Genomic DNA, 9069 nt, shown 5'->3' with positions numbered 1-9069 from the left:
TTACTAAATTTGTTTTACTATTATAATAGCTTTTATTATTATTATTATTGCAGCACACGCAGAAACGAACTGTAAGATAACACCTTACTTGTTACAGGACAGTTTAAGAAAAAATGGTGGGTTGAACCTGATTTTTCTAGCCAAACCTCGCGTTTACATTGAAAAACTTACGTTTGTTACTATGGAATTCTACAAATGTCTTGATATTTTGTTAAGATCGAGTTTGATATTGACACCAACTGCAACATTGGAATAAAGGTTAGGTATCCTCGAGAAAATACCAACATTGAATATCTTTTTTTTTCAACTTTAAATATTTTATTTCACTACTGGTTGTAAGCAATGTCCCTTAGCGCTAAGGATCCGCCCTGTTTATTTATTGCAAATAAAAATAAAACAAGGGAATTTAATTAGCAAAATAGATAATATATTTATATTCTTTGTTAGGTAACAATCATATGAGAAAGAAAAGAAAAACAGATTTGTGTCCCTCGTTTGTTTTGATATAAAATAAACAAGTTTAAACCAAAAGTAAAATTCACCATACAAGCATGGTTGGCAACATTGTTTGACAAATAATTTCATGAAATGGTAAATAGTTTATTATAGTCGTCAAGTGAATTATCTAATGTGTAAATTTTAAAACTTATTGAATATCTTAATGGACAAACAGATGTACGAACCCAGACAGGTGGACATACCTGCATATTCTAGATAAACATCAGTGAAATGGTATGTTGTTATTGAAAGACATTCACTTGTGTTATGTACAATTTGTAAATGAATGTAGACCAGTAAGTATGCATTTACCATCGATATCAGTAAACATGAAATATGAAAAGAAGGATAATAAAAAATCTACGTATCAGAGAAAACTTTAATTACAACTTATAATTCGTCTAAGAAAACAATACGTTTATCATGATAGTATGAAACTATATAATGAATGTTTTTGAGTTTAAGTACCGGTAATTCTGTTGGTATCCATCGTCATTTTATATTCTTTTTTTTTTTGTCGTGGTCATTCTTTTTCTCTCATTTTTAGAATATTGTGTTGACTGTGAAAATCTATTCCATATAGTATTAACCAGTCTATGGAAGGTGCGATACGATATAATCTTTTCTTATATCAATGAGCGATATTGTCTTATATCAACGAGTTGCATTGTGGGAAATCTCAGACGAATGTTTACATTTTTATGAAGGAACGAAGATTTCTCGGTATAAAGTAATGATGTTTTTCTTAAAACAGGCTGACATTTAACAAGACATACGTCTGCTGTATAATTTCTATGAATTATTTTAAGTTATACCAAGCAAGGTGTATTTAAACGAGAAAATTGAATTGTTGAATAAATGAGACATAAATGCACGATTTATCATTTGTAGATGTACAAATTCAATGAATGTCATGTAGCAAATTATGTAGAATGCAATTGAGATGAATTCAATTGTTGAATAAGCCAAAATCGCCTATAAGTCAAAGATACTGCTATATTCTAAAATATCAATGCGATGTTTGTCTTATATCATAGCGATATTTTTTTTAATATCAAAAATTTATGAATGCGATTCTTTTCTAATATAACTGCTATAGTTTTCTAATATAAAGTTAATACGATAACACATCACAATGCATGTCAAAAGAACCGCAAACATAATTCACAAACTTAGTTCATGACCGGCTTAATGTTTGAGGATCAATATCACTAAAATTTCGTATCTGTAACAAAATTAACGCTAACACGATCTTATCATTTTAAAAATGTTGCTTGACCCTATTGATATTTGAAAGTGTTAACAACCTGTTCAGTCTATTGTTTTCAATCACATGGTTTAACCGACTAATTCTGATTGAAGTGATGATGCAATGGTGGAATTTAAATGCGGTTGTAAATAGACTACCAACCTATTAGATTCTAATATAGGTCCAGTGGCCGATCAATGCTCTTTATAGCTTGTTGTTCGGTGTGAGCCAAGGCTCCGTGTTGAAGGCCGTACTTTAACCTATAATGGTTTACTTTTTAAATTGTTACTTGGATGGAGAGTTGTCTCATTGGCACTCACACCACATCTCCCTATATCTATTTGAATTGGGACATATGGTTGGACCCCACCCCCTTATCCTAGGTTTAGAACCCCTTTTGAAAACGGCTGGATCTGCCTTTGAGGTCACACTGCTATAGCCTATCCACATGGGTAATATCGAAAGAGACAAAAACTAGATATGTCAAAGCGACACGAATTTTCCCGTCTTAAAATGTTGAAAAATCTGCAATTTCAATAACAAATGTGGACACAAACATGATGGTAGTCTCACATGTCAAAAATCAGCTCAAAATTTAGAGGTGTATAGAAAAAGAGTCAGTATAACTGTGATTTTCAACAATTTTCGAAGTTGTTAACCCTTAATTTTGGCCAAAATTAGCGGAGCAAAACAATTTTAAATTTCATCTGCAAATCATCATAGTTAGCTCACATACAAAAAAAAATCAGTCCAATATCTGAAAGCATTTGGAAAAAAGTCTGTATAACTGAGATTTTCAACAATTTATCAAAGTCCATAGCCCGTAATTTCAGCAAAAATTAGCCAAGCAGAACAAAACTTAAACTTGATCTGTAACTCAACATGGTCAACTCACATAACAAAAGTCAGCCCAATATATGAAGGCGTTTAAAAAAAACCCTCCGTATAATGGTTTGTTACGGAATGACGGAATTTCGAAATTACGGAATTTCTAACAAGGATAAAGCTATATGGCACCAACAACTTCGTTGTGGACCATACATATCATTACTTAAAAACATTCTTTCAAACAGTCCAATCCAATACAGCTCCAAATAACAATAAATATTCAAATGGTAAAATAAATATTCCAAACAAATTAAAATGTACAAATGCTGATGTTTCGAACTTTGAAGATACCAACTGAGTAGCCTCAGACTATAAATTGAACAACTTCAGATACAACGAAAATCAAAAATCTTGTCAAACAGAAAATAAAATTGAGAATGGAATGTATTTATTATTAACATAGAAAAAATATTGAGAAGGAAAACAGTTCCTTTTTAATATCAAAGACTTTCCCCGTTGGTAAATCGATATCACTATGAACATAATCAGCTCGCCGCCTGGACGCTCTTTTACATTGCGATGACCGTGAGGGCATTCCGTTGCTTTGTTACCACAGAGATCTGACTTGCGTATTTGGCTAATAATCGATCGTATAAATAACAATCCGTATCGCTTGTTATAAATTCATTTCTTCAATCAATACTAAAAAAAATGTTTAGAAAACAAATGAATAAGACGTAAATGTCTGTTTACGTAAGAAATGTGTATATATTTTTTCTATATTTATACATTTAGATCGTTCAGTGCCGTTTATTTGGTATTTTTATTGACGTAATTGTTCTTGTACCATCATAACTGTCGTTGCCTTTAAAGCTTTAGAAGTGTGCACTTAACAAAAGATTCAGCACCCAAATGACGTTTTGAAGGACAGGAAAGCAGTTATTTATAAGGGATTTATCTGATATAAGATTTATAGATATATTAAGAAGATGGTGCATGAGTTCGAATGAGAGAATTTTCCATCAAAGTAATAGTTTGTTTTAAGTAAACCATTATAGATCAAAGACTAAACCTGTCACGTGTATGACAGTATCATCAAATTCTGTCTTATTTACAACGATGCATGAACAAAACAGACATAAGAGGTAAAATTGTCAAAATTTGGAGAAAGCAGTCAAATATTAATACTAATAATTACTATTATAGATATTACAAAAACACCGCTATGATATTTTAAAAGTATCGCATTGATATTTTAAAAGTACCGCATTGTTTATTTATGTATATAAGAAAAACACAGCACTTCAAATTTTTCACGGACATAAACTTTAGCTTCTAACTAACTTCTGAATGTATATTTAGACTCAATTGCTGTTTATATTTGAACAATAAGTTTTAAAGTTAGTATTTTCATAATTTTTCGTTGCCGAAAACAACATTTTCCGCATGGAATGTCTGCATATTTACAATTGATATTAGACAATATCGCTCATTGATATAAGAAAAGTTTTCATCGATACGCTTCTTCCATAGACTGTTAACGTTCTTGTTCAAGTTATAGTTGTATTGATTTACATATCAAAGCTAAAATTTTTAAAAAATTTCATTGTTGAGAGTTATTGCCCTTTGTTCATGTTGTACAGTCACTTCTCTCTATTTGAATTGTTGATATGTTTCCCCATTCATTAATAAATTTATATATGACAAATATTTATTCCGGGCGATAATTCATGATACCGACCAAACAAAATCCGCTTTACTGTCATTAACTATGTGTGTAAACAAATACACATTAAGTATACGTCACTAAACGACACTAAACGTAGTTACACATATCACAAAGAAGTGGAATGCCTCTTACAAAAGACAACAAATTATTTTGTCTTCTCGTTTATCTTACTAATATATATACTTTGAGCAAAGATTTTATTTGTATACGTTTTAAGTTAACTTCTATTTTAATGAAATTTTTAAAACCTGATTTTTGTTGTGTGTTACTAATGTGAGTATTGCATATTATGTTTATGAATGTTCAAACGACAAATTTCTATTAAAAGGGTTATAAAATTAATTTTCTCTATTTTATATTTTTCATCATATCATATGAAATCAATCTTACAGTATGTTTGTGGCAATGCAATTTTGACAAACCATAAACAATAAAACATAAACAAAACAGTATGCAAAAAAAACGTAATTGATTAATTGCAGTTCAGTTTTGATGACCTTTTGAAAAAAATGCAAATAATTCTAACATGTCCAAAAGGAGTCATGGTCAAATAAATAAAAACACGTTTGTTCATCAGGGAAATGAATGAAATATTCATTCTCTCATTGTATATCGCTTAATAGATATTGTCTGAAATTTTTGTTTACCTTGAAATTCATAATAAAACGAAATTCATCTTCATTACTTTGCAGGTATCGTACAGTCTTTGATCACGAGGAATTTTGTTTTAACGAACAGTGTTATATCAAGACTAAGGTCACTTATACTAAATTTAGTAAAAATATTCCTGATAGAAAATCATTTAGTTTATTTTATCATGTTAAAGATTTACATGCAGTACCATCTGAATTGGGTTGTTCAGATTCACCGGCAAATTTGAGTTTGGCACCGATATCAATAAACAATGACAATAAAATTCAAAAGTGCGATTACAGACATAAAATAAAAACAATACATAAAGAAAATCATTGCAAAACAATTAAGGTACAGGATAGTATATACTTCAACTATTTTTTGAATTTAAATGATACTTTCGGTAATCCTCTTCCTTTTTCAAAATTAAAGGTTATAAAATTGAAGACACAATAAAGGAAACTACACCATAATATCATTTGTATAAATAACTAAACATATTATTATTATTATTATTATTATTATTATTATTATTATTATTATTTCATTATTATTATATAAATTTTTATTTTATTATTTTTATTGTTGTTATCATCATACAAAAGAAAAGGAAATAACTATGAAGTATCCCTGAATCATTTTTCTCCTATCGCTTCACTGTACATCAGCAAACTAAAGAGCAATTGAATATTCTTGTTTTGGTAAACGATATGAAACACATCTGTTACAAGATATTGAAATATTTCATGTTAAAATTTAAATTATTTTAGTTTTGGTGACTTGCTTTTTTTGTGGTTGAATCCATTCAAGTACAGCTCTCTGATCAATGCAATTGGTAGGTATTTCATACGTCACCATTCGATCACCTGCTTCCGGAATATAAGTTATAGTGTTATTTTCTGGATTTTTATGAATAACAGAGCAGTTATTGTTATATGTTTTGTTACAAGAAATGCAGTAATGATTCCTGTCCTTTTTACATAGCACAATCTCCGTATCGTCGTCATATGAATACTTGTGTAAAATAAAGTTGGTTGGAAGTTGCACTACTATTTTAACCTTTTCTTTCCATAATTCAAGTTTCAAAATTCTTTCTACAATGAATAAATACTTATCTTTATGCATGAGTGATTCAATTATTCTATCATAATAATAACTATAGAAATACAGATCAGCATAAAAGTTCAGCTAGTAAAAAATGATGTATATGCAGTATTTCTGGTATCATAAGGTTTGGGATTCTGGGGTTTTATATTTCTTTTCAGATTGTAGTAAATTTTATCTGTTTTAATTGGACTTCTAAGCATGTGGGACACTTTGGAATTGTGCTATTTTCGCTTTCGATTTATTTGCTTAAAATGAAATGATTTCAAACCCATAATTTTATAAATTGTTTATGTTATGAAATATATGTATTTAACTTGTTGAATCTTATGTCTTGATTCCTCGATGGAAAATCTGCCTGCTACGTGCATTTTAGTTTTGTTCATAAGATGTTTGTCTCATTGACATATACCTTACACATCCCTTAGTCATAATATAGTATTTTCTGTATTAATGTGAACAATGAAAGGTCCTATGGCAGTCTTATAAATCTATAACATCTTGTCACTTACCATTTGCTCATTAAAGACCTTGTTGAGCTTTGCATAGAACTGTTGACAATTCCCTCAGAACCACGTTGTGTGCTTCCTGAAAATATTGTCAAACGTGTTTACAACTTCTCTTAGTGTATCATACTTTTTATCATTTATTCATCACTTACCGTTGGCATTACCATTGCGTGCTAATTTTCTTGAACAGTTGTAATCATCGGGTTCTAAGAGCATTTGTGGGCGAGTTATATTTTGACAGGTTTCCATAGTAATGCAACTCTGTTTCTGTAAACAAAAAAATGCTGTAACCGAAGACAAAGTTTCAATCAAAGATTTCTTTCTTTTTTTTAAATGAAAATATCCGGAAAAGTACACAATATCATGAACAAAGAGAATGACAAAATGTGAAACAAGGCAAACGTAGAAAACCTGATTATAATAAAAATACAAATCAGAACAAGTATTACAGACAGCAATCCTACAAAACATTGAATTATAGTGTTCCATATTCATTTTCAATATCTTCTATGAAACTATAAATAGATGTTTGACTATCATTTTGAACATTAATAGAAATACATCGTCGACGGAATTTCCCGTTGGTAAGAAATTGAGAATAGTTTCGATTTATAGAACATGTAGAAAACAAATTGATAAAACATATGTGACTTACCTGTTTACAGTAGTAATGAATGTTAAAACTGAAAGATATTATCAGTAATGTAGACAATAATAAGATAGTCAATAACCAGCGTGAATTATCTTTGAAATAAGCAATCAACATGATCAATGTTCTTCTATTATTAGATTTGGAAAGTCCATCCGTCTTTTCACTTTCATCGGGAATGAAGGCTTCATTTATGTTTTCATCATCATCTCCACTGGATTTCTTTGTTTTTTCTTCAATTTTTGTCGTTTCTGTCATTATGAGAATAATAAAATTGTGTTCCTTTGTTTTCTTTAAAAATCAGTTAGTATTGACGTTCTGATTTATATGCGAATTCCAATTTATCTAAATGGAAATTACCTATCCTATATCATATCTTTTTGCAAACGTAATTGCTATTAATATCCTTTTCCGAATTAAGTGTCGTTTAAAACAAAAGTAGATTTTGTTGGTCCTTCTTATTTTCGTTTTGATATATTATTGTTGGGATTTTTTAATATTTAAGCTCACCTGAACCAATAGCATGAAAAGGCCAAGTGAGCTTTTCTCATCACTTGTCGTCCATCGTCATCTTAACTTTTGCAAAATGTTCTCCTACGAAACTCCTGGGTCAAATTTAACAAACCTTGACCACAATCATCATAAGGTTATCTTCTATAAAACAAAATGTGTCCGATGACCCCCGTCTGCAAACCAACATGGCCAACATAGATAAAATAGAACACGGGGGTCAATGCAGTTTTTGGCTTATATCTCTGCAACTAAAGCAATTAGAGTAAATCTGACAGGCGTTATATAATGCTCACAAGGTTAAGATCTTTCTGCTTTAAAACTTTTTGACGACTCAGACAATCTGTTGTTTGGTTGCTGCCCTTCAATTTGTAATTTTAAGGAAATTTGGCAGTTTTTGGTTATTATCTTCAATATTATCATAAATAGACTGTAAACAGCAATAATGTTCAGCAAAAAATTCTCTTCTTAATCTATAGGGCAAAATAAAATTATACTTTGCCACAATTTTCAATAGGGTATATCAATTGAAAAATGTAATAGATTATTCGGCCATCAAACTAACATGGCCGCAATAGCTAAAAATAGAACAAAGGAGTTTTTGTTTACATTTTTAGAAGTATGATGGAAAATTGTTAAAAAAAATATATGAAATGATCACAACTAGAAAACTAATTTAAATAATAGTAAATGGTCTTCAGTTCCTATACAAAGACTTAAATAGGATGACCTGCTTTTGATTTAGCTACTGGGCCAAATTTAAACAAAAGTTGGCCTCAGTCATTTTTAGAGTCTATAATGCTATTTACTATTATTATAACCTCATAAACCACAGTAGATACAGGTGAGCGACACAGGCTCTTGAGCACCTGTATTTTTTTTAATTTTTTTTTTTTTTACATGCAAAGTAATATTGGTAATAACAACAGTTTGACACGTTACTGTTTAAGTTTGAAATTTCAACTGTGTCTGCAGTAAACCAATGAGGTTATACAATTCTTGAGGAAACTTTCAAAGATTCATTTCTGACATCAGACTCGGACTTCTCTTGAACTGAATTTTAATGTGCGTATTGTTATGCGTTTACTTTTCTACATTGGTTAGAGGTATAGGGGGAGGGTTGAGATCTCAAAAACATGTTTAACCCCGCCGCATTTTTTCGCCTGTCCCAAGTCAGGAGCCTCTGGCCTTTGTTAGTCTTGTAATTTTTAATTTTAGTTTCTTGTGTACAATTTGGAAATTAGTATGGCGTTCATTATCACTGGACTAGTATATATTTGTTTAGGGGCCAGCTGAAGGACGCCTCCGGCTGCGTGAATTTCTCGCTACATTGAAGACCTGTTGGTGACCCTCTGCTGTT

At 30.4% G+C, this 9069-nt stretch overlaps 1 long non-coding RNA gene across 1 annotated transcript; it reads right to left on the bottom strand.

Moving 5' to 3' along the window:
* Window positions 1-4578: 4578 nt before the first annotated feature.
* LOC143062838 (uncharacterized) lies at window positions 4579-7508 on the bottom strand. Its single transcript, XR_012974862.1, has 3 exons — window positions 7206-7508; window positions 6703-6817; window positions 4579-6031 (listed from the first exon to the last, which is right to left on the bottom strand). It is a non-coding gene; the product is annotated as an uncharacterized LOC143062838 (long non-coding RNA).
* Between the last annotated feature and the right edge of the window lie 1561 nt (window positions 7509-9069).

This window comes from Mytilus galloprovincialis, chromosome 2 (assembly GCF_965363235.1).
Source record: "Mytilus galloprovincialis chromosome 2, xbMytGall1.hap1.1, whole genome shotgun sequence".
Taxonomy (NCBI): Eukaryota; Metazoa; Mollusca; class Bivalvia; order Mytilida; family Mytilidae; genus Mytilus; species Mytilus galloprovincialis.
This window is presented reverse-complemented; position numbering and strand designations above follow the sequence as displayed.